This window comes from Ostrinia nubilalis, chromosome 8 (assembly GCF_963855985.1).
Source record: "Ostrinia nubilalis chromosome 8, ilOstNubi1.1, whole genome shotgun sequence".
In the NCBI taxonomy this organism is placed as follows: Eukaryota; Metazoa; Arthropoda; class Insecta; order Lepidoptera; family Crambidae; genus Ostrinia; species Ostrinia nubilalis.
In genome coordinates, this window is record NC_087095.1 from 8,811,445 (window position 1) to 8,839,140 (window position 27,696).

General features: G+C 35.0%; 1 protein-coding gene across 2 annotated transcripts in view; it reads left to right on the forward strand.

Moving 5' to 3' along the window:
* The window catches only part of LOC135073890 (poly(rC)-binding protein 3), a 197,378-nt gene that overhangs the window by 111,949 nt on the left and 57,733 nt on the right, over positions 1-27,696 (forward strand). For both annotated transcript variants that reach the window (XM_063968137.1, XM_063968132.1), the window contains one exon: positions 14,704-14,739. The gene's annotated coding sequence lies outside the window, so the exon portion shown is untranslated. The remainder of the gene's footprint in view (positions 1-14,703; positions 14,740-27,696) is intronic.

Consider the following 27,696-nt stretch of genomic DNA (forward strand, 5'->3'; position numbering starts at 1 on the left):
TTAAACGCAATCTTTCACTTAGCATGAAAGTAAAACATACAAGCAATATTAGCACGAAATAAAAAATAGTCTCAAACAGCGAACGCTACTCTGTATTCATATTTTATTCATTACCATCCATTTTTGTGAAAAACGTAGTAATACTACTAATAACTTACCGTTTGTGGAGTACAGATACAGCGATTCCCGGGTCGCCTCCCTAGAGGTCGCAGTCGCCGACTAAAATATGCATCGGACGCTGCTTTATTCAAACATGAGTATCTCAACTATTAGGAGCTATGAAGTTTTCGTTGTGTACTGAAAAATAATTTTTTTTATCTTAAAAATGTTATAATGCTATAAAAAGTTAGGTTTGTAAATTTGTTGGTACAGTCAACGTCAAATATTTTATTTATTTATTATTACATTATTTAGCCGTTACATCTTTGATATAAATAGTTCGTGGCACGCAAAGTGGCCAAAAAGTTGACAACATAACCTTATTCCAACATAATAAAGACGTGTTGTGAACTTTAAGGCTACTTTGGGTGTCACTATTTGACGCTGACTGTACTTACAAAGTATTTTTTATTTTTTTTACATGTACATAGAGCTTTATTATAAGAAAGTTAATGTCATCAAAAAACGACGTGGGAGAAGCCTTATTTTATAAAATCAGGTAAAAATCAGCAAATAACAATTTTTACATTGGTTTTCACATTGGTGAATGAATTTGCGAGTAGATAGAAGATAGAAAGAAACGAACGTACCTATTAGATTTCAAACAAACAATATTAGAATTGTTATTGAATTACAGGAATTATGAAATCATTACTTTAATAATCGTGAAACATGAAATGAAAAACAAAACATGGAGGAGTTGTGAAAGTAGCACTGAATATGGTTTTATTATTAACTTACTCTCCAGCGTACGCAAAATGAATTATATCATTACTATAACGGCTGCCTGATTCAGAATTTACATACACTTTCCTCCTCTTTTGAACATTTATATTCACTTTCGTATAATTTATGACTTTATTAGTTACAAAATGTCAAAATACCAAACATGACTCGCTACGAATTTCGTACCAAAATACTTTTAAAGTAGGTAAATTTAATTACAGTAGGTGTGAATTTTGATTAAATAATTGTTATTATAGCTTGTAAAGAGCGAAGGCCTTAATTAAATCGAGCACGTAAAATATGAACTATCCAAAATCAATTAAGGCGCCTACCACGGTGACAATGTGCAATTTATATGGATTATGGTAAAGAGCGTATTTTATTAATCCAAAATATTGGCATCTTCTACCTACACACATTACGTATTTCTAATAAGTAACACTGAAAGAGGGAGTAGGTACTCGTACATACAGCGTTAACTAAAACAATAGTGTGTTTTTCAGTGTTGTCAGTATACAGTATTCACTTATTATAACAGTTAAAACTTAATTACAAATAAATTATGTAAAGTAAATAAATTCAAAATTACTGGTCGCTTAGACGGACCCAACGTTAGTGAAGCAGCGAATGGGTCTTTCATAAGAAGGATCCCGTGAAAGAAATTATTGAGTTCATCCAATATTTAGGTTACAGGTACACTTTAGGTTCTGTATTAATTCCATATTTACCTGACGCGTATACGTAATCACCAGCCTGGTGTTTGAATGGCTAGATTTCTACAAAATTCTATACGGAATTTCGATATTAATCAGTGTTTTCGGGAATCGATTGACAAGCTTGGCCAATTGTTTGCGAGTGTCACGTTGAGTGAGCCGGCCCTATTAATTTGGGAAACGCGCTGTGATTAAAGCTGCTCAGGGACTTTAAATTAACTTTTACATTAACTTGAGATAGATAGGCAAACACAAACTGATTTATCAGACAAGCGTAGACGTTTTAATTAAAATTTATTTTATTTAAAATACAATTCAGGATTGATCTTTGATAGAATTGGAATTACACACACGCAACAACCAAACGTCTCATCACTATTATTAGTTACGTTGTTAAGAACTATTGTATCGTGTAAGTAGGTTTTCGGCAAAAAGTATATTATTTACTCGCTTTTCCTGTAACAAAAGAGCAAAACAAAATAATCACATAAAACCCTTACTTACTGACCGGGCCGGACAATTAAGTCCCCATAATAACAGTCAATTCACGTGATCCCATCAATAGGACCCTCTCAGCCGCCCCAAACGGCGTCTCCACAAACTGGTATACCGGAAACTCATTATAGTCTAAACCGACCGGGAAATCTTATAATCTCTCCCTTGAAAATTGAAAATCTTGAATAATTGAATATTAAAATTTATGGATCTGGAATTAATGCCCGGCGAAAATGTTCCACCATTTTGAAAAATCGCTGTGTTTACTATGCTGGAATTAAGTGCTTACACAAAATTGTGGTATTAATAAAGTATGCTTATTGAAAATCCGCTGTGATTTTATTTCAGTCAAGTGTTTGTGGATTTTTCTCGCGATTTAAAGATCAAGTACCTACTTAATTCCCTGGATATCGATCTTGTAGGTACGTTATTATTATCATTATCTGTCTAATGATATTTTGGCTTAACGAAATGACCTTCTTTCCAGCACAGTAGTAATTATTAAGGGTGCTACCAACATCATTATAGTGAGGGCTATAAATCTCTGTTGTAAGATTTTATGAACCGTTTCAGTCAGTGGTTCATAAAATCTTGACGGTTCCTCTAAGATCCAAATCTGCAAGATTAACCTCTATTCGCAATGATTATAGCCTAATGAAACCCTAGTCATCCAAGTCGAAACTATCTCTCAAACCACCACAAAACGATCAAATTATACAAAATTAATTTACCATTAACTCTAAAATACTTACTATTAAAAATTTATGATGATGAAATTAAATAAAAATCCAGTCCTAGCTAAAAGAAACACTTAGCGGCCATTATTTGTTCGCATAACTTCGTTAATAACAATAAAGGCCAGAAACAAATTGTCTAGAAACATTAAAAAGACTGTCCGACGAGCCATTAGTCCGCGAGATGTATAAAGCAATTGCGCAACTAGAGCATAATGCCCACAATTCCAGGTGGATACACAAACAAGAGTTTTCCATTAAATAAAGTAGCCAACGCCGCGTTTTTTTCCCTAAAATTGAATGCGAAATATATGGGCTCCTCATTGCGCCCCTCTAGTTGGACACCTTCCAGTAGCCACTTTTTATCTTAAGTAACGTCCGTCTAGAGTTACTGCGCATTTAAGACGACATTTCACTTTATTAATTCACTCACCGATCAACGTGACAACTGAAACAAATAAAAATGTCGCAAAGTAAGTATTCAGTCAACTTACTTTATTTGAGTCCCGTCGGACTCCAAAATATCAGTTAACTCCCGAATAACTCGCTGCAAAGGAACTTCCGAATTTTCGGACATAATTCAAACCATATTTCCAGTCATACTAAACAACCGTAAATAAATTTATTATACACCCAGTTGAACAGAGGATTCGTAGAAAAACGTCGCGTAAATCAGTTGGAGTAAAAGTTCAGTTAATAATACCTTCATCTGTATTGTCTCTTTATGATTAAAATTTTCAGGGAGGAAAACAGGGGTGTAACATCAGACCCCAAACTTGGACTGTTAGACGCTGGTCCGAAGGCTCGAAACAAACAGAGCCGACTCTGTTATTCGGCTAATGTAAAAAGTTCCACGTAACGCAGTTTGTTTGCTTCCGAAACATCAACGCTCAAGTGTGCCCTCGCTGTTAAAGCAAGCTCCATTTGGTGCAACTAATCTGCCTACGAAATCAAGTTGGTTTAAAAAAGTTCGTATACACACTGGCTGACTCTATTTGTAGTGATTAGAGGTTGTGTTCTCTTTGACTCGCGTTTGACCGCTTTGCCGTTACTCAGTTCAATTTCGGTTCCTGCCTTCGGGGAGTTGCTGAGCCAGTCCGCACGGGGAGATCGTTTCATCCTTGTCGTATCAATACACGAATTTAGCACGGGTTATTCCACCGGCACTTCCAGCTGCTAGTTATCGTGCTTTGTAAGTCTAGTTTTTCTTTGCTGTATCACGTTGAAACGGGTGGTTTGTTAATCAAGGTTTGATTTAACAACTTTTTTCATAGCATTGTCTGGTCTATTATCCGAACAATGAAGGTGCACCATTAATAAAACAGCGAACTGTAGCTACCACCTTTTACGCCCCGTATTTATTCCAACAGAATGAATATACAAGACATTGTGTAAGTATTGTCTTTTGGAAGGCGGCCAAAAGTTCGCGACTCGGTAATATTTTTTAAATTCAATTTCAGTGAAGCCACAGTGCTGTATCCACTCGGCTTAATGTACACCTGGTGGACGTTTAAATGAGATACAACAGTAGTATTTACTTATTCCCCCGGATTTTATTACTCCGTGAATATGCATTCAAGTTAAGCCGAATAGAAATTTAGTTCTAAATCCTAGCATGCCTAACCTAGCTCGTTGTAATTTACAAAACTTCATAGACTCGTTATTAAAGTATTGAAGTCTGTAGATGAAAATATTTAGCGTTTCAAATATGAAGAAGTCTTTGATCTGATTCACCGGAGATAAAGGAAAATTGAGTAGCCAGACGGATAAATCATATTCACTGTCAAGTTGAATTCAAATAATATTCTTTCAAGGCGTTTTTATTAAAATTCTTCGTTTTATTTGAGTTGTCTGGAGATCTACATCGTGGCGTATTTTATCCGTCACTAAACAATATACCTTTCTTGCGTTTTAAATATACAAACGAGTAATATTTCGCAGTGACTTTGATAAGTGGGTTTCGTGAGACAATCGTTACTTTCGTGATCGATTTCAGAACTTTCCGAGTTTTCCTAAGCGGCCTGAAAGACAATATCAATCATAATCTACGTCAATTTGTACATCCAATAAATACCGCAGTCGGTTCATAACTCTTCCCAGACGAACGTTGTGTACTTTATTTCTTATTAGGGTTAAAGCGAGCAATTTTTCGTATATAAAACGGTAGAATGATCCCTTAATAACGTGCGGACGCATCGTGGCTTCATTATACCGGTTAAACCCCCCACCTGCCGAGTTTTGCGCTCAGAGTTCATGTAAAAAGGCATTATTGTACCTATGCATTTATACTGATCTACTGCCAGCGTTTTATACAAAGTAAAAGAATTGTTAAAGAGCTTTGCGTCTAGAGGCAAAAATGTAGAGCTTTATGAACTTTGTTATAGCTTTTAGTTGTTTTCTGATTACAAATAATAGTTTCAATTAACAAGCTACATTGAAATCGACTTTTTATTAAATGCATTCGACTTAACATTCATCTTATTCTATCATTCCATTTAACCATATTTTGTGTCATGTAAATGACCGACCTTATTTTTTAATTGTTTTGTTTGGTGCCTCAGCAATATGATCAGTACACAAGACAAATAATTTTAAAAGCTAATTTAATGAGCTATTTTCATGACAAAAACACTTAAAAGACAAAGGAACCGTCTCCGTAGCTACGACGATCAATCGCTTCCAATTTTCCACTGAAATATCATCTTCGTTAACTTACTTATAAAACTTGACACAGTTCTAATCTTGTTTAAAATAAACAAAAAATGAAAGTAAGTGGGTACCATCGTCTGTTTTTCGGTAACAATGCTCGCATTTACTCTGAGCTACCTCGGTGGCTCGGTAGCTCAGAGGCATTCCCAGAAGAGGGCGCGCGGCCTCCGTGAGTGAAAGCCCGTTAATTACGACCTCCCGCTGAAAAATAAACCACAGCTCGCACGCGGGACCCATTGTGCGCAGTTTAATACATATTTTAATGGCGCAAGTCTGCCAACATTAGTTCTTATTAAGGCACTAACAGGTATCGTTCTAATGGCTTTTAGTACGAGTAGAAATACTGAAATGTCGACAAGATAAATAAGGCGGAAAGTTCAGGCATAAATGAACAAAATGTTATATTTCAGTCATTTATAAATTATTACTTAGGTAGGTACTTATTTATTTACTTGTCATAAAAAGTTGTAAATTAAGATAACTAGGTACGCAGAAAAATAACCCAATATACAACTATTTTTAATCCCTGAACTTTGAAGTCGTGAGTATAGATCAAAGTGAACATTATTTCGCCTAAACACAAAGGGTGAAAACTTCCAAATATTGCTCAGCATCCCATACTAATGTAAGCCTTTGATCATTTTAGAACGAGATCACTGTAACATTTTCAAAGATTTCGCCCGGACCTTGGAAAAAAATCACTTCCATAAGCTCTTACCCCTTAAAGTGAGTAATAAAAATAACAGGGTGTTTAATTTCGCAACTTTAAACTCGCTCACAAGTTTATCGCTCAAAGTTTTTTCTCAACATCGTAAATGAAAATGAAAATGAAAATGAAAATGAAATTTATTCGTCATTATCATAGGTACAAAGTTGTTAGGGGTTAGTAGGTTCCACTATGATCTGCCGTATAGGCATACGAATTCTTAATAAATTTGAATAATTATATAATCTAAATCAATTGGTATTACAAAATTATCTATGTCAATGCAGTCAGTCAATCTTTCTAATTATTAAAAATACAACAAAATAATAGCTAATGTCATAAAGTATACAATTTCAAATTATGTCAAAACTTAACCTAAAGAATCATTACAAAATTCATCAATGGTATAATACATTTTATTTAATAGTAGTAAGATCAGTTCCTTTTTAAACATTTTGTCATCACACTCTAGCAAGGCCTTAGGAAGCTTGTTAAACAGTTTTGGTGCCATATCTAAGAAACTCTTTTTCATTAATGCAGTCTTACACATATTTCTTTCTACCATAGGTTTCCTAGGTCGAAGACGATGAGCTATTGTCGACTCCACTCTTTTAAATTCATCTGGATGATATTTGACAAAAAGGCAGGCTTCTAAAATATACAGACACGGGAAGGTTAACAGTTTTAGCTTTTTAAATATAGGCTTACAACTGTCTGTTGATTTCAACCCATAGATTGCACGAACACATCTTTTTTGTGCTCTGAAAATAATTTCCCTGTAAGAGGAATTGCCCCAAAAAATCACCCCATATCGTAGAGTCGACATTACAAAGCCATGATATGCAGCCAGAACAGTAGGTTGATCAGCTATTTTTGCGAGTTTAGTCAGTGCAAAAGAGAATCTATAAAGTCTTTTGCATACTTCTATAGAATGCGATTCCCATGACATATTGCTATCTATGAGAACACCAAGAAACTTGATCGAATGTACATTTTCGATTGGAACAGAGTTATAATTTATGTTTAAATTAAATTTAGGTTTTCTTTGAGTGAATTGCATTATCTTTGTTTTATCTAAATTAATATTCAAGTTGTTATGATCCATCCAGGCAATTATGTCTTTTATGGTGTCGTTTATAGTGATTTCATATTGATCAGGTTGATTGGTTTCAATAATCACTGTGCTATCATCAGCAAACAAGACCATAGGGTAGTTAATAGACTTAGGCATGTCATTAATATACACCAAGAACAATAAAGGACCCAACACACTACCCTGGGGGACTCCAAATTTAATCACTCTACCTTCAGATCTATATTTATTACTGTTAGAAGATGATATGCGAGTTATTTCTGTAAATTGGATTCTTTTGTCTAAGTATGATCTTATTAGATTCAAAGCATTTCCTCTAATACCATAGCGATATAGTTTTTTTAAAAGTATAGTATGGTCTACGTGGTCAAAAGCTTTTGACATGTCCATAAAGACAGCACAAGTTGGTTTAGTTTTGTCTAAATTTAATGTTACACGTTTTGCCAAGTCATAAATTGCAGAATTAATAGTCATGCCCTTGCGAAAACCTTTTTGTTCTTCAACCAATATTCGATTTTTTTCAAGAAATTTATATAATATATTGTAAATAATTTTTTCTATTACTTTTGAAAATATTGGTAGTAATGCTACTGGTCTGTAGTTGGATATATCCATTTTGTCACCTTTTTTATATAGAGGTGTTACAATAACTGACTTTAATCTATCTGGGTAAATTCCTGTATTAAAAATTAAGTTTATTATGTGGCTAAGCGGTAACGCAATTATTTCTCCAACATATTTCACAGCCAGAGTTGAGACTCCGTCGATACCCACACTACTTGTATTCTTTAAATTTTTTATTACTTTTATAATGTCGTATGCTGTTACTGGAGCTAAATATATGGAATTAGTATGATTTGGGACATTATTTTTTTTGTCTAAAGCTTTATTGTTGATTTTTATTTGATCAACGTAATAATTATTAAATGAAGTAGCTATTTTTAACGGGTCAACAATATTCTCCCCATTTATTTTAATTTTAGTTATGGGCTCGACAGGCATTATTGTCTTCGACTGGTTAATTATGCGCCAGGTGGCTTTAGTTTTATTTTTTGACATTGCAATTGTTCTATCATTTTGTTTTCTTTGAGTTAATTTTATGATATTTTTCAATATTTTGGAGTAGTTTTTGAATTTTGTTTGGTAACATTTATTCCTTTTATTAATTCTAGATAACCACAAAAGTTTTCTTTTATTTTTGCAACATAGTCTTATTCCTTGGGAAATCCATTTTGGCTTATTTTTTATAGATCTTTTTATTGTTTTATAAGGGAAACATAAGTCATAAAAGCATTTAAAATCATCATGAAAAAAATCAAATGCCTCATTCACCTCGACAGAGTTAAACGTGTCATAGAAACTTAGAGAACTCAAAGATTCCTTAAATTTTTCGAGGTGTTCCAATGAATAATCCCGACGTTTAATAAACCAAAAGGGCAAGGAACAAGTTTTTTTTACTGGACAGCTCAATATTTGAGCAGTGTGATCCGATAGGGCGAGCTCAATCACTTCACCTTTGGATCCCTTGAAATTTGTGGCAATGTTATCTAAGCATGTTCCACTTGAAAGTCTAGTTGGTTCACGAAATTGTAGTTTTAAATTGTAGCTAACCAAGTGACATTCAAAATCTCTACTCATTGATGACTTTTTAAGGATATCTATATTGAAGTCTCCGCATAGTAATATTTTTTTATTTTTATTTATACACGTCTTTTGTAAAATCAATTCGAGTTTTTCATAAAAAATATCTAGATTCGATCCAGGGATTCTATATACACAAATTATAATTATATTGTGGTCTAATAGTTCTAGAGCACAACATTCAATCACACATTTTACAGATATATTTTTTATGTCTTCTAGTTCTCTGCATGAAAGTCCAGTTCTAACCAGAATGCACGCTCCTCCTCTTCTTTTATCTCTGCAGAAACTTGTTTTCAAAAGAAAGTTTGGAATAGTGACATAATTTTTATTCTCTTCTGTCATATTGTGTAAAGTATTCCGTATAAAACAAACGAAACACCGGTTTCTTCCGGCCACAGGGCCATTGTTTCCCAGTCTACAACGGTTATATCATAATCCATTTACACGCCTCTAACTTCACTACTCGTTTACTTAAAGAAATCTCCCTTCAGGATCACGCGCCGTTTTATTCAGAACTTGCTGTTTATGTTCACTTGAAGCAATTTGAGTCTTCGCTGAAGAAAGTTTACTTACCATTTCACAAAGGTACCGCGGCTCGGAGGCATGGTAAGATAAATACTGTACGAAATTATACGAGTAACTTTCCAGTTTTTTAGATAATTTTGGCAGTCGAAAGAGTTAGTTCAAACCTTTTTCATTGTTAAGCTTTTATTAAGCAATTATTTCAATAATTACAAGTCCAATTGAAATGGAGGTGGGCAATTTAAAGTGGTTTACAAGTTTATTCAATAACTTGGCAAAGTAGCAAGTTCCGAGTTAACTTCTGAAAGAAGGCAAGAGTGCAAACTCTCTATGAAAGTGTCTTTAAAGTTTTCTAACTGATTTTTAACGCGTGGATAATGTCGTTAATTGTAGTAAAAAATAGTTTCTACATAATAATATAAAATTTCCAAATATAATTGTAGTAATAGTAGTTACGCAAATTAAACAGAAGTTACTCAAAGTATTTTTAAATATTTTTGCATAGAAAATAAAATTGAGTGAGAGTAGTCGCATGTAAAGTTCACAGCGACATCAAACGAACGCGTAAATATGCCTTGTTGTTATAAAACATTTGCTCACTCGTGTCGCGATGAAATAGCTTAGTAGTGCTAATGCGATTTACTTTTAGTGAAGTTGGGTTCAGTAGTTGGCTTATTCAGGAATTTATTTTGTAATGTTTTTAGTGCAGATCTAAAATTTTTGAAGTACATTTTCACAATTTACTCTACTTGGTTTTATTTTGATAATACGTCTGGCCAGCATGGAGAAAGTACGCCAAATCCTCCGTTTGCATGTGATAAATTGAGAGCGTCATGGTTTAGCAGTTGAGCCTAAAACATAATGATTTGATGATTATTTGATCAGATAAAATCTAACTTTATTCCAAACTTAAAACAGTGTAGCAGCCAGGCATAATAGCACACAATATTATAAACTAACACAATATACCTACCTTCGTTCCTCATAACAAATCTCCTTTTCACAAACACAAGAATTAATTTTGTTTTTATGAGTCAAAAGCAAAAGCTTACAGTGGTTTCCAAGATGAAAGACACGCCAAGTATTGGGAAGAAAATTATTATGTTTATTAAATTACCAAGCTGCCTTTTATTTTGCCACTCAATAAATCTGTGTCAGTAACTAATAAAGTAATGATTATGAATTGGCTTAATATTTTCTGTATTTTATTAGGTACCGTCGAATTTATCAATCATTGTTCAGATGTAAAGCTCCCTGGCGACATCAAACGATCCCGTAAATAAATATTATCCCGCAGAACGTCCTCGCAGACAATAAGAGAGCTTAGAGTTAGTGCTAATACGCTTTAGTCGACTGCTCACAGGCTTATTTTTAACTTAAATAATGACAAGATTAAGTTGTCATTTAACTTACATTATCTACTTTAATATTTGTTATTGTAATGTATTTGTATGTATTACGGACATTTCGATTTGTGCAAGCAAGAATCATCATTTCAGCCATAGGACGTCCACTGCTGATAATAGGCCTCTCGCAATGATTTCCACATCGCCTGGTTGATAGTGGCCTGCATCTAGCATCTTCCTGTTACCTTTCTGAGCAAGAATACCTTTAACAATATATTTCGTAGTGTTAGGTATTTTGGTGAAAAGTCGAAATTCAACCCGAATGTAGAGACTGTTTCCCATAATGTTTTGATAGGACGAACTGCACTGAACTGTCTGTCTGCAACCTCATTTGTATGCTACAACAACTATGTGTGTATACCAAGAGATCATTGCTCTCTTTACATCGAAGTAAATAAAACGTGGAAAGGCCAAATCCATTTCAATAGTCGAAACGTTTCAATAGACGTGCTACAAAAACTGTAGTGTAGGATACCGAGGAAGTTTGTTTAGGACGTGGACTCATTCACTTCCATCAATCCCTCACTTCCATTATTTGTTTACAGTAAAAAAGTCAAACTCGAAACGTCATATCTCCGTAACCCTTCTCCGGATATTATAAACTCTTGACCTACTGTCTAAGACTTAAATTCCATCAACAAAGGGAGGAATCAATCAAGCGTAACTTTGGTTTAGAGTACAAGAGAACGTTATTGTAAATCTTAGGAAATGCCTTCAATTTTACAAAAGAGTTGAGCGGAACATTTGGAAAGTTTCGCGAACTTTTCTCGCCGAATTTGGACGTCGTAACAGGAATCATCAAAATTCCACTTCATTTTAAACTGAACCGTGATCGTTGGTCAAAATGGAATTGTGCGAGGATTTCTGGTGATAATCGTGTAAGCGGAAAGTTTTACATATGCCACCGATGTGTACACACGGCTGGCACGTGCGATAGTGCTTAATCAAAACTTCAATTAAATTTTCGTAATACCTTTCGTCGACGCCTCACACCCGAGAGAGCCCACAAATTAATACCTACGCTCTGGAATATGTTTTAATTTCAATATTTACCACGACAGTGGCTGATGTGTTTAATTTACATGCGGCATTATTGAAAAGTGTAGGTATCGATAGGTACTTTATTTTGTTTGCACATTATGTGCTGGCTTCATTAAATAAAAAGAAAAGGATTAACGTCGAAATCCCTTTGATCTGGGATGAAATGGAATGTAAATTTAAGTTTTTAACTCAGTCCCTGCGCGTTGATAAGTCAGACAGTCAGAAGCCAAGACCGCGGGATCTCAAATTAAACTTTAAACAAAGACAAGTTGCCAGTAATAATAGAGATGTAGTTCTTAATTAAAAGTGTCCGGTATGGTTTATTTTTCTTTAGAATCTTGTGGTGAAGTTTGTTGGTTTTGATTTATTTCGTATAATCTTCATTTCCCAAGGCTACACGTTTAAGAAGTCTACGAGTAGGTACATCTATTTAACGAAAGTTTAAAAACAAAACTAATTGGATATTCTGCCGAATAAAAACGTACGAAAGTTTTAGTAGCTATATTAGCAACTTTTTTGTTAAAAATATAGTGATAATATCAAATGGACAAGGAGCACTCCTAATTCCTAATTTGAAGTGTCTCTCCTAATTTGAAATTAGTAATTTGACGTAGAGATATCAGGCGATTTCTCAGAAACTACATACGAGTATAAAGCTTCATTCATATATTATTCACTTGGTTCTTGTTGCTAGCCTTTAAGTTATCGACACCGATAACCTGAATCCGTTCGCCGCAACAAGGGTAAGGGCAAAGGGCAAAAAACACAACCCACGTTGAAATCCGACTCTGGCGAAGGTCGTATTATGACCTAGTGCTTTACACCTTTTGGAATACAGCCCAAAAGACTAGTTAATTAAAGAGGTAAAGACGCAGTTTAAATAAAGTTCGAGGCATTTTTGCGTAAGTAGATAAACAGAAGAAAGATCTGACCTGATGAAAATAAACTTTACATAAACTCGGCCAAATTACAGAGTAGTTTCCAATCAAAGGTCTGGGGCAGTTTTTCATTCGTATAAATGATCTGGCTACGAAGTTAGTTAATACTAACAAATGAACCGTTGGAGGCGCCGACTCCGCGTCTCTCCATTTGTCTCCAAGGTAACGAGAACAGACTAATGGGCTTGGCCGAACCTAAGTAATTTAGAAAAACGATTCGCAAGATACACTACTTCACGTTTTATTTAACGCGGAAGAACTACCAAATTCAACCTAAGACTCTTCATGGCTTTTGAGAATGTACGAGCATTTTATAATCTTATCTTCTTCTTCTTCTTCTTCTTCTTCTTCTTCTTCTTCTTCTTCTTCTTCTTCTTCTTCTTCTTATTCTTCTTATAAATAAAAATGAATTGCTGTTCGTTAGTCTGGCTAAAACTCGAGAACGGCAGGACCGATTTGGCTAATTTTTGTCTTGAAATATTTGTAAAAGTTCAGGGAAGGCTTAAACGGTGAAAAAACACAGTTCTTATAAAAGAAAAATATAGCGGTACAAAGTTCGCCGGGACAGCTAGTAAAAAATACTTTTACATTTCAGTGTTTCAGCTTCAGCTTCTGTATGTAAATCAATGTATGAACTGTAATTAAAAATATTGCACGAGTAATTCCTTTAATATTACTGTAATTTCCGGAGTACAGATGAATATTATATTATTTCGCTGAAGAGGACAGAGTAATATTCTGAAGTGGCATAACTTACAATATATTCCAGGAGTTCTTCAGTTCAGAACGACGCTTGATTTATTATAATGGACTGACTTATTACAAATTATTTCGCTGACAAAAGTTAGCAGTCTCAATTATTTTAGTGGTCGCTTTGAAATGTCAAAGCTAACTTCGCTATAAATTCAAATTCACGGATTCAATATCAAGTCCTAACATATCTAATTATACTAACAAATATAATTTATACAGCAGTACACTAATAACAAAGCCAAACGAAAGCCGGCCTAAAATGCGGGTAACAACAATCAATATTGAGTAACCCCGTTGACAATATTAGCTGAAATCACAACTAGAAAAGCTAATTCGGGCGAGATAATATCGAACGTCTTTGTTGGGTTGAACACAAACATTTTCATACGAGTGGTTTACTTAGGTGGGCTTGGGCCCTTGATAGTGACGGCAAACGAACGACTACGTGATTAGCCACTCGACTATTGTGTAGCGGACCACTGACTTGTAACTCGTATCTCTGAAGGAGCAGCACTCCAACGCTAACTCCGCCGCAGGAAATTCAATAATCAAGACTATTGAATCAGAACATTTACCAAACACAATGTAAGTTAGCTCGCATAGTGTGGTAAGAGAGCTATTCGAGCATTGATAACTTAATTGCTCTACGATGGTTAGATATTCGTTACTATTATTAATCTAGTCTTCTAATACAAATAAAATTGTTTGCCCAACACGCTCTGCCAAAATACCTGAGTCTCGAACTACAGTTTTTCAGACTAGGAAAATCTAGTGGGAAGATGTTTTTTTCAATCAATTTGTTAGTGAGTGTATTAATTATACTAAACTAGCGACCCACCCCTGCTTCGCACATGTAAGTACAATGTACTATAGGTACTTAAAAACCTTCCCCTTGAACTACTTTATCTATTAAAAATACCGCATCAAAATCACAAATCCACGTAGGCAACTACTTAGTAACAAATAGTGTTAAATACAGATGAGATCCCAAATTAATGCAGATAGGTACATTTAAACTGGAACACCAAAGTACGTTACTAAACTATTCTGTTTTCTTGTTTCAGGTTTCTTGGTACCTTCTACCGTAACCATCGTTTGAGGTAAGTTTTGGCGCTCATTCATATTCCAACTACATTAACGGTAGTTAACTTTGTCAAACATAAAAACAGTGCTAAGTTACGTGAGCGTAGAACATGTTTTCATTGATTTTCATATCAAATACCGCACTGAGAACAAAAATGACTGATTGACCTACGCGTTGACTTTTGCGTTATTATTTTATTCTTGTAAAGAATTTTACTCGTATAATGTTGTTTGGAATATAAAATCTTAAGCAGGTATGAAAGCTTAAAATAACTTTCGGGATTTCGTCAGAGATTTTTCTATTTAATTTTGAAACTAAAATTCCAAAATAAATTATTCAAAACAAAAACAAAACAAAATTATTTTATTTTATAGAGTAGGAATTTTTAAGATTCTCAGTTATTTTTTGGTCAAAATACAGAGTTAAATTACAGAGTTCTATCCCTTTTTAAATCTTTATTTAACTCAAACTTGAAATCTAGGGATCTTCCCTTTATCTAGTGACCCCCTTTCACGGTAAATTAGGTAACAACTTTTGCCGTATCGTCGAATGGCGTCTTAACCATATAAAATCTGGGGCTGAATAGTCCAGACGAAACTCGGCAGCGCCGGCGCGTTCGGTATCCAGTACATTTCACAGGGCTGATTAACGATTGATATGGAAATTCCATAGCAATTAGTCTATTCAAAAATTTTAACTGGGCCATTTAAACAGTTTTAACTCCAAATTCACTTCGCTGTGACCCGATGGCGTTCTTTTTAATTACTTTCCACAAAGGGATATCAAAAATTTTAATGTCGCGAAAACTTTGTCTAAGGAGGCTAGTCTATTATGAGATACCTACTTGAAAATACTAAAATGGTAAGCTCATCAAATCCATTGAGTGAGTAAGTTTATGCTGTCAAGTTTTTACAATTTGCTAGGCAGAAACTCAAAAAAATTACGAAATAGGTTTGACCAAAATGATTTCAGCAGACTCAGCTATCAGCTATGTCATTCATGTAGAGTCTATTTTCGTGAATCTCCATCACAATTCGTAATCCAGACCGCTCTGTTTGGAAGACATTAATTATTTGGAGGCCGGTAGCGGGCGCAGCCAGCCACGGCGCACTATCGAGTTGCACAAAATCAAACGCTTTGAATTTGTACATTATTGTTTTCGACATGCCCACTACATAGCCGTTTTTATAACGAACAATTCAGTGAATTTTCATAAAGTTCGAATGGTCTACTCTCATTCGTTTTGCTTCTCGATTAATGGAATTTAATCTGTGATAGTAAAATTCTATTAAAATTCGGAAATCGACTTCATAATTTACCTTTTATAAGCTTTGCGCGTTCATCAAAGAGTAAGACTTTTACTATTTAGTTTCTGGTGCTATTTTACTACCGTTCAAAGAGATAGTATAAAAATTAATAATTGTAACGCAAATGATGTAATTACATATGTGCCCTATCATGTGCTGCATATTAACTAAAAAGAGACCGTTCCGGTACAAAATACGATTCAGTCAGTACATAAAACAATGAGTACCTACCTACAAAGTTGGCTATGGTCAAACTTACACACAGGGATGCACATGGCGACACTAAAACCCACTTTGGTTCATAGTAACTTTGCTACTAAAACAACTTAAGCGCGACCAGGCAAGCATCTATTAGGTCCACTAATAATGCGGCAAATTAATGCTGACTGCGTTAGCTTAGGTCCTAGCTTTTAGAATAATTAGGGCTAAAAGCTAATGGGAACAATAAATATTCTTCCAGCTTTATCATAGAGGCTGGACGAAAAGAGCGGGAGATAGCGCTTTGTGGCGTCCTTTGATAGTGAATGATGGTAACGATGATGAAATACATTGATGATCGTCGTATAAATTTATAAAACTATATTGAACCTTTGATAATATTAGTCTGGAAGACCTTTCAAGTCACTTAACCAGGTATTAGTATAAAGATTGGTATTTGTATAAATAAAAATCAAAGTTTTCCTTTAAAAAACATATTACCAGACATAAATAGAATTGCTATAGTCAAAGTGCCGATCGGGATTAAAGTCGGCGTTACGCCACAAATAACCGCAAACAGTTTAATTGGCGTAGAAATAACGATGTAATTTAAATTTACGCGTCGGGAGATTTTCACAAACCTGCTCATAACCCTACACTTCAAATTATAATAATATTGAACTGAGTAAATGTATGCCAATTTTTTATCCTTGTTCTATGTTTGGAATGCTTTAATAACTGTAAAAAAAATGGAATGCTACGTTTGCTGAAAATTGACTTATCGGTAAGTACGAAATACAAAAATATTTTAGACAATAGATTTATGAAACACGAGCAAAAAGTAAACAAAAGCTATTCCTGGAAGGTACGAAAATCGATCGCGTAAGGGGGCAAAACAATTCCAATGTAGAAGTACATAAATGGATTATCGTGAAATTTCCATGAAACCCTACAGTACGTGTCTCGAGCCTCGCTTGACTGGTTTTTAATAATAAATATCAATCCCCGTCACAAAGTTCATGAGAAACGAAAAATAAAAGTCCCAAACTTTACCATCTCGCAAACGACAATGTTAAGCAAATTACGAATTTTCCCCTGATTTCGGCGCTCGATAAAGATGATTAACCCTCAAATAGCGAGTCAGCCATTTTTGTTGTTAAAGACAATCTTTTTCAAGTTTCCGGAAATTACTCTTCTTAGGTAGTACAATCTCAACGAGCTTAAAATTCATGCTTTCAGCAGTTAGTCTCTGAATCATAAAAGAATTCAAATCATTAATTTTGTTACCTATCAAAAAATAATTGTCAATGAAGAATGTTCACTAATTTTGTTTTTTAGCTTTCTGTATTCTCTGTTAAAAATAAAAAATACACGTGAAAGAATTATTTCGATACGTCAATTAGTTTCCAAGATATTGAATTTTAAAAGTGCGGGCGGCGGCCGGCCCGCCATTTTATGAGCGTGACGTCATATTACAACGACTGGCTCATATTTGTATGGGTGGAATCTTGCAAACTGAATTAAGACCCACTTCCAGGCAACCGATTAAGCTGAAATTTCGCAAACACATGTGATTTGGATGACCATGCAATATTATGATGACATGGAGCTGATCTGATGATGGAGCTGGAAGGTGGCCATAGGAACTCTATAATAAAACGACTTAAATGCATCGAGTTTGGGCTCGTTCGTTTTGTATTGATGAGTATTTTAATTCTATATAGTAATCGGGGTCTAATGATGGAGCTGGAAGGTAATTCGCAATAAAACGACACAATCGCATCAAGTTTGGGTTTGGTTCAATTTTAATTTCTGTGATGGGTCTGGGTGTTAATATGTATAATAAGCTTGTATTTACAAAAAAAAAATTATTTAAGTATGTTTATATCCGTTTTCTAGTGAGCGGACGTTGTGAATGTACGTCACACGGGATCACGTGACCGTCGGCGGGACTCAATATTTAAGCGAACTTTGAATGCCTATAAAATCCTAACTACTGGGTATTTTTGAATGAAATAAAAACTAATGTATTTGTAAATGTAAAAGCTTAACTGTAACATAGGTTTCAAGTGATTTTGCATACCTAGTAACATTCTCAATTAAGTGGAACCGTAGGTATTTTTATTTGTGAACACAGTCGTTCTGTATTTCATATTTATATTAAATTTTTCAATCTAATAACATAAATTGACTTTAACACTGGTGTTAACTGCATTGTAACCCCACCACATCGCCACACCTATTGAAATCTGTGCAATATCGTAAAATGTTGGGGAGCTTTACGACTGTGGGTCTTACATACATAAAGAATGTGTAATACGTGTCTGTAAATTGAATATTTTTAGAAAATCTTCGAACTATGAGTGTTATTGAAAAAAACTGAAAGAATGAATATAGTAAAAAGGTAACAAAACTTGTCTACAAAGTGTATAAATAATTCTGAATTGTGTATTGAAGTCTAAAAACTTTTTTTAGGGCCAGACTTGTCCAAAAACATAGTTCTTAGAATAATTATTTTAAGTATTAAAAGTAAAGAAACCTATAGGCCTGAAAGTTAGCAGATTTTAATATTTTTTACTTTTTGTTTTCAAAGTGTTATACAAAGAAGTTTTAAAATCCAAGATAGATTCTACACGTTCGAAGCTGCGGGAACAGCTAGTCAATCATATACATATTATTATAGTTAGATGCAACATGAAACTTTCCATGATGGCTCCACATTGAATAGTGGAAGTTGCCGCAGCTCATATAAACTGGAATATTTGTGGAATATTTTATGTGACCATTGTCGGTGGAACTTAAGCAAGATTTCCCCTGGCGCTACGATTTATAATCACCACCATGTTTCATTTATCTGCAATGTTTTTTCAATAAACCACGCGAGCGTGGAAGAAAAGATTTTTCCGTGATGTATGAACCGGTAATGTTGAGTCTTTTGTCATTGCGAAAAGAAAGTTCACTCGTTGACACATTGAAAAATATCTTATTTAAAAATTCACTGAAAAGTTGATTTAAATGAATATGAAATTGGCATTTTATACAAAAAGAGACGTCAGGTAAAAAAGAAGCTTGTGCAGGGGTATAAAGGGTTATCATTAATGTATTTTAAAAGGCAAAAATTGATATTAATTTTTAATAAGAATCAGAATAATTAGGTTGGTTTTAAAAGTGTGTCAAAAGAAATTTCACGCATACGATACGAAGACGGGAGGGAGTACAGCTAGGGACCCATTTAATCATTTTCTTAATAGAATACTTTTATTATTATAGAAAGGTCTGAATGATTGATCAGAATATGATTAGTCTACAGATAATAAATCAATAAGAAAATCTGTTTCGTTTGTTTTAAATTAAAGGGAACATTTTCTAAAAGGATTATTCTAGCTTCTAAAGAGAGCTTCTAAGAGACAGCTTTTGTTTGAAAAATCGCATTTTTCATCTCATAAGCTGCCACAGTATTTACCTTGATATAACGTTACTTTGTACTAATATTTTTCCAAATAGAAGTTGAGTAATTAGTTAATAACACCCAAAATAATAAATGAAATAATCTTAAACACTTCAACCAAACCTAACCTCAAGTTAATACAAATACAACCTTGTGAAGACAAAAGCAAGTAAAAAGCTGTTCCACCATTTCATACGGAAATAGACAGAACGTTCTTACATAAGGCTGTCAGAAGATTATGCTACCTGCCCACGAAGGAGATACACTGGCCCGTGCTGCACAGTTGTTAAAATATTTATGAGTAGACCCTTTTCACATGGCTTTTTATACCCGTATAATGTGAGGAATTTACTGCCCTGATCCTATAATGTAATTGAAAGTAGATACAAAATCAATATCACCCCCAGCGTTTTGTGTACTGGACTATAGTTAAGTTTAGTATTTTCTTGATATATTTTACGTATTATTTGGAAACTGACTTTTGTATCAGAAAGTTGAATTGGAAACCTCAATAACATCAAAGTTATTGTAATAAGTCTAAAAGCTCTGTTGTTTACTTATTATACCTCAGGCAGATTTTCTACGTCATAATAGAGTAGTACCCTACACAACTATAACGTTATCTGATAATACATTAGAAACAATGGCAGTCCCAGACCCAAACTTAAATATTGTATGAACTCGTATAATAACGCAATTACTTATTATGTTATCTCTCTCCCTAATAACTACTCCATTTTCTCTGTTGTTATAGTATCAATCGTTTCACATAATGGTTTGATAACAAATATTTTGCCTCCAGCTCCAATCTTCTTAGTTAAGGGCAAATATTATACACTTTTATCCTATCCTATAATACAAAACTGTTTCTATTCAATTAAATGCTGTTTCTTTTCTAAAGTATCGTTTCCCACCTGAGGATTATAGCATAAACGACTAAGAAGTACAAACAAAACAATTTAAAGCGGTTAAAATTGAATAATGGATATTAAACTCGGCAAAACAATTTTTTACCGGCTATTAAAGCAATCTCATTTTCCGAAATGGCACTCCGCTCAGAAACTAAATTGTATTGTAAAGAAAATTTAATACAGCATCCGGACAGGAAGAGTTTAATTCTTATAATAACCGCTATTCACGCCATAATAAGTGTAATGGATGATGTGATCTTTAAGAACTATGTATTGAAAAGTAATTATTTTAACATTTAATAAAGATTCCTTTGGGAATAATATCTAATGTTCACTAGAATGAATAAACAGAATGGTTTTGAGCAACAAACATGTAACCTAAAATAGTACAAATGAAAGCGATGAAACTCTTCGTCAACCAAAAACCCAATATTTACCCGAAAGAGCTAAAATATTTGCAGTTGTTCTAACCGGTAAGTGAACCGTGCACCAGAACGCGCGCCGACCGCCGACGGCTAAACTACCGCTAATTAGTTAGGTACGTATTTTCACGCGAAAACTTCAATTAATTCCGTCAAAGCCGCCACGGGCGGGCCGACTCGCCTTTTTGCTGGCGAGAAAAGTCAAAGGCATCGCGAAAATCGAGATGAAGTAATGAAATTTCTATTGGCGAGTCGTTTGGAAATCCGCGACCCCAGTGTCAGTTCCAATGATTTAATATAATCACGATTTCGCTTATGACGACAAAAGGAGAGTAATCAACAAATCAGAATAAGCTGAAATCTGCAAAAATGATACCATTTGTCTTACATTTTGTTGCGAATATACTCGTACCTAATACGACATTGAATGTTTTCCATGTTTAGTTGTTCGTAAATTTTCGTCTCATTTCACTCTTTTGCACGATGAACACACTTTTACAAATTGTTTTACGTGTTATCTTATGCTAGGGTTTCAGTTTCGTTTTTTACTTTTGACTCGAAAAGCATTACTGAAATCTATTAAATCAAAGCCCACAGCAAACCTCGTATTAGATTTTACTAGACAAATTACATCAGCAAACAGTCGTTCGGTGTCTGTATCCGAAATAATCAAATATAGTCTGACGTGGGATATCAGTGCCGGCGAGGCGTGAACTCGTCGAACCGTTTCGAACTTCGCAACTGTTGGGATAATCTCATTGAAAGATTTGATTTTCCGGTAAATTAGATAAAAGTAAAGAAATTCCTCGAAAAGATCTCAGTTCGGAAGTAGCTGTTGGGAATTTACAAGAGACAGCTCTTCGAAAGCTTCCGTGGATTACAGCGGAGAATTATGCGGTCATTATTTGGAGTAAGCAGGTCGTTAAGGGGTTGATATTTGACGCGGCTGTTTTGTGATTGTCGTTTCGTAAGACAAATCAGATTTCGCGAAGGTACCAATTTATTTCTGTCTTTTAAGCTTACTTCGAAATCTTCAATTTACAAATTAGAGAATTTGAGATTAATGCAATTATTTCAAATGTTGCCGTTTTTACGATATTATAGAGTATAGAAAGCGCTAAGCGACAGCTTTTATGTCTCATTAAATAAGTGGCCATATCTTTTGGCTGTCATAAGTGGAGTATTTCATAGTTCAAGCGTAGCCCGCCTCCCGAGGGGAGCTCTCGCGGGTATATTCCGTGCCTCTTATTCAATTTGTGAGCGAATCAGTTCCGCCAACCCGATTATCTCTCACGTCTGGATTTCTATGCTCGCTAGAAAACTCTTTCTGAGCTTCACTGGAGATATTTCATAACTAATGCCGTGTTGGACTGGTGTCATGATTTTTAATGAAAAGATTTTTAGAAAGAGAGTTTTATTTTCAATGAAATTATTAGTTTAAGAGTGTTTTCTCGTGATTTAAGTAGAAATTTATGAAGATATTTAACAGTTATAGCTCAATTTCAAAATACTAAGTAACTAACATACACACGATGAACGCAGGTGGCGTTTAGATTCCATTACTGCTGTTTAGTTTAGTCATGAGGTTTACAATGATATTTCACAGTTGAGGCACGCGCCCGTCTCAAAGGGAGCTTGCCTTTTAGTCAAATTGGAGAAAATTTGCTGCGTCAACTAACACAACTATTACATGTACACTCTACTCGTTTGCCAACTGAGGCCCATCATTTACAAGATGCTGAAGTCATTGTAAGTAAATAAAGAAAAACAAACCCTTTCTTTAATCAGATGGAAAGTCTATGTTACTTTATGACTTCAAGCAGAATCAATATCTAAATAGCCAAGTTGTAGCATCAATTATTCAGATACACTTCTAGGGTAAATATACGTCGTGTCTTACGTCTTTGTATTCGACGTATTTTTACTAATCTGATTAGCTCACTACCAGGCTATTAATCTCGCCAAACAACCGTTTCCCGTTGTTACTGGAACTATTCAAAACCGGTCCAATTTAATTGCGACAAGTTGTCTACTCTAAAAGAACTCTGAACGTGCCAGGACGTGTTCTTTATTGGCTCATTGGCGCGGCGTTCGTGAGAAAGCAACTAGTACTTTTCTATAATGGGCAAGTACTTGGCACATGTACAGAACGGAGAGCAAGAGGCCACTCGGCTCGGCAAACATTTGCCCAATAATTGTGAGCCCTCAGTTACGCTACTGGAATAAATATTCCCTCTCCGTAGGGAATGCTCGCACATTCCTTTAATTCGAAGCATTTCTTTATTTCACAAAAGTTATGCCTTATTGTTTTATTAGCGAATAACTTGAAAGGTTTCCTTTGGGTTAGACACCGGCGAACATTTTTGGACTTTCAGTTTTCCTTGTAAATCACAACGGTTGAACGATTGGACGATTCTACTTCTATTTATATTAAATGAAGACCTAAGTAACTTCTGAAAATTCTTGTAATTTTACTCTATCTCTACTAAGTAAGGACTATTAGCACAGAATAATAATAAGTACTAAGTATTTAAATATTCATTTGATCTCATTTTTTAAATAACTGAAATGAAATTCAAGTATGCATCCAAGTAATATTACACCTTTACTTTGAGAGTCAGAACGAAATGACCGTTTATTTAAATGACTGTCTTCATAGCTAAAACATAAATTGCAGCAACTGTTTGCATACATTAGTTTCATGTTTTGTGAAATGCTCAACGCTTTGCTAGCAAATAGTTGGTATAATTTTGAAGCAAAAGCCTCAGAAAGATCGCGATGCCGTAGCGAGCTAAGCTGCGATAAATAATGAGCACTTTCTAGCCCTCACATACCTCCTTCTACCTCTACCTCTACCTCATATACCTGCAGTTACAAATTCCAAAGCTCCGACCCGGAATAATAAATAATTTGCAGAAATTCAAACATCTGCGTCCGAGGGAAGGTGAATATTCCTATTAACTTGTAAGTAATAACTACAGAGGGTGTTCAGCACTTCAGCATGATTTCAGACATTATTGTGTGTCTTCATTACTTTAATAGAGTAGCTAAAGCGACTGTGTTTTATTAATATTTTATGAATATCGTTTCGAATTTTAGCATCAATAATGTACCCTTACATTACATTTTCATTGGTGACAAGAGTAAAATTCTTCGCTTTGTCAATGCCCTTAAGCGCTCACCACACAAAAATACACGAAACTGTTCATTCCACATTCATAAGCAAGGTACACAGAACTATGATAGTCCTGTCGCCGGTACCCATCCGTATCCTGGCGACCTTCATTTATGCCTTGAAACACGTCGCCGAATTCAACTCTCATTTCTTGGGGTCCGAGCACGCCTGCGGAAATGTTAGTGTTTCCCTGTGTACCATCATATCGTGAGATACCACTGTAACGCCCGCAACGTTAATACAACAACATTTATCTGAACGGCGTCCTCTCTGCCTTGTGACAGTGACAAGTGCTTCCGTGAGTGTCGGCCGTTATGCCTAACAATGGCCACCCGACATCTGTTCTGCTGACTATCGCATTACGCCTCTTTCTATACGATTTGTAAAGGTTTCCTTTCGTGCCAGTTTCGATATTGTATCGCGTTACTATTTCAATGCGACGGGTTGTAGTTGGCAGTTGACGACGATTTGACGTTATCTAAGTGGTGCAGAGATTGAATCGGGACGTCACATTCAGTTTCAATTGATGTTCAACTACTTTTAGTTGGCCGGTTCAGGGTGACCCAATTATATTGGAGTTAAATATCAGAAAGCTTTTCGTTTCAATTGAAATATTTTCTTCTATACACAACGTAACTCAACATACATAACAACGTACAAAAAGAATAATTCAATGGAATATTCAAGGGAAATATTATCGCGAAAGTCTTACTATAGCACGTTTTGATACTGCATACCAGTGTAAATGTTTTTCGGAATAACATCCGAGTGGAAGAGACAAAGTTTTCTCATCACACCGACAAACAAGTCCATAATTATTTGTTAGCCTCAATGCGAACTACCGCGCAATTTTAATTGAAACAAAACAACCCAAATGGTGGAGTGCGCTTGACCTGCCGCTGAGGAGTTAATTTGCGTTATTTTCTGTTATATTGCTTGTTTTGCTACCAGCTGAATACGCAATGCTAACTTTTTAAAATTCCTATTTGCTTTGAAAGTACCCGTGAATTTTAAAACGTCCCAACTTGAAATAAAACGGTATGAAATCCAATTAATTTCACTTTAGCCAGTCGCGTCTGTTTAGATCCTTATCAGGCCGTCTTCAATCTGATAAGTAGGATAATGGAAGCAACTTCTCACAGACAAATGCAAAAATTATACTCCCAAATTGGATAGCCGCCAAGATTGTTACCGGCCACCCCAATTCAATTAATATACATGATGCGTCTTAATATGGCTCGGCATAATTAATGGAATGACAAACTAATTTCCCATGTAGGCGACTAGCAAGTTTTGATATTCAATTTTGCTGGCAAGTGCCTTAAATTAAAACTGTCTATGTTAAATTGAGGCGGGCCAGATCGCCAGTGAAGTTACCTGCCGAACCAGCGGCTGACTCTGTCAAACTACTGGAAATTAGTTTCGCTATTCCGATGAAAACTTTAATTGGTTGCTCAAAACCAATATGTAGACGCAGGTAACTAAGTTTGGCAAGAACGAAATTGAATGGACCTTTGTAATCATCGGCGACTGATTGTGTTTTGTTGATGGGGCTTTGTGGAATAGAGTATTTTTTATTTTGACATACAAACCTATTTATTTCTGATAAATATTTTAATCCAAATTTTAGGTCAAAGGTCAGCGATGACACGACATCAGTGCTGTTTGTTTCTACTATGTATTTAAATAACAAAATTATTCACTTTTGTAAGTTACAATAAACATAAATGTATTCTGAAGATAGTGTAAGACATTCCATAAGTTTCTTAAGCATTGGATGTTGGAAAATATTCTCCTTTCGCTGTTTTTGCCAGTTACTTCGTAGTTTTTGAAGTTAATCAGACACGAGTTCCCTTGGGAGCGAACTCTACATGTATTTTGATGTTCCACAATTCAGGGATGCTGTTAATTAGTTCCAAACCAATACTAGATGCGAGCAGTGTTTGCAGGCAATTGAGGTTTTCCACCAAATTCTAAACAGTGCAGCGTAGACTATACTCTCACAGTTTGCAATTATTAACGGATTGTTTACACAACTTTGGTAGAGCTTTAATTTTACTCTAGACATTTAAGTATTTCTTTGCATCCATAGTTAAAAAAAATGTACAACATCAGGTAAGAGGCTAAGCTAAGTTTAATGAAGAAGCATAAGTACAGTTACTTACCGAATGACCTATGGCAGCCGAAGGGATTTTGTTATAATTATTTCAAATATTCGGTCTACTGCACCAAGTCTGGTTTTTCTTAATATTGTACCGAACATTGCCATTATTTTATCCGTTTATTATACTTACGATGATATGTAGTATGCTTGAAGACTAAACTAATATTTAAGTGTTCATTATAAAGCCCATTATCAAAATCTATTTACGGATCAGTTAAACCTGACTTTACCCTAATCACAAAATCAGTTGAATCGCATTTCGTACAAATGCTCAAGCGATCCGTGGTTAATTCGTCCAAGCGCCAATGCTAGCGTATTTCAAATGATGAATTGGAAATCAAAGGTGCACTAGCTTCGGCTGATTCAACATAAAACAGCACTATGAATGCCTATGGGTTATCACTTTTCAATTTAGGACCTCCACACATGATTGCTTTGCGTTATAGCACCTGCCGCATACGACCCAATGACATAAGCTGAAGTGACCATATTCCTATATGAACGTCGCTACACGGTTTCGCACCATAGTCCAGTCATTATAGTAAGTTCACCTCGGAATTCGAGATACCCAGCTGTAAGTCTGTAAATACGTGTATATTGACACCCTAAAAGTTGTCTCAAAACCTACATATGGTAGGGTGTAAGCAACTATTAAATTTCAAGGTCAACGGTCACAAAAATCGGTTTTTTGCGCTTTTTTTAGAAAAATCTCATTTCCTGTGGGTTTTTTGCTATTTGTATTTATTATCAATATTGTAGAATACTAAATTCTCTACAAAATTTGTTTAAAAACTTTTTTTATACGGTGAACCGTTTTCGAGATAGAGGGCGGAGAGCGCGCGGTCACTGCATCACTTCAGGTCTACTTAAGCGGTTTAGATTTTTCATACAAAAGGATTTTCCCGCTAATTCCTGTGGGAATTTCGGGAATTCCTTGTTGTAACTAAGCTTTGAGTTTACTAAGGTACCTACATGCCAAATTTCAAGCGTCTAACTTCCGGTAAGCGTTTAGATTTTTCATACAAAAGGATTTTCCCGCTAATTCCTGTTCCCGTGGGAATTCCTAAGTATACTATAACCTGCCCAGGTGTATGAAGAATAATTGTACCAAGTTTCGTTAAAATCCGTCGAGTAGTTTTTGTTTCTATAAGGAACATACAGACGGACAGAATTCTATACATGAAATATATTTTCAAAATAACTATCAGGGGGTGATTAGTGATCGATACTGATGCCAAAAATGCAATCAGTAAAATTTTTGTCTGTCTGTCCGTCTGTATGTTCCTTATAGAAACAAAAACTACTCGACGGATTTTAACGAAACTTGGTACAATTATTCTTCATACAC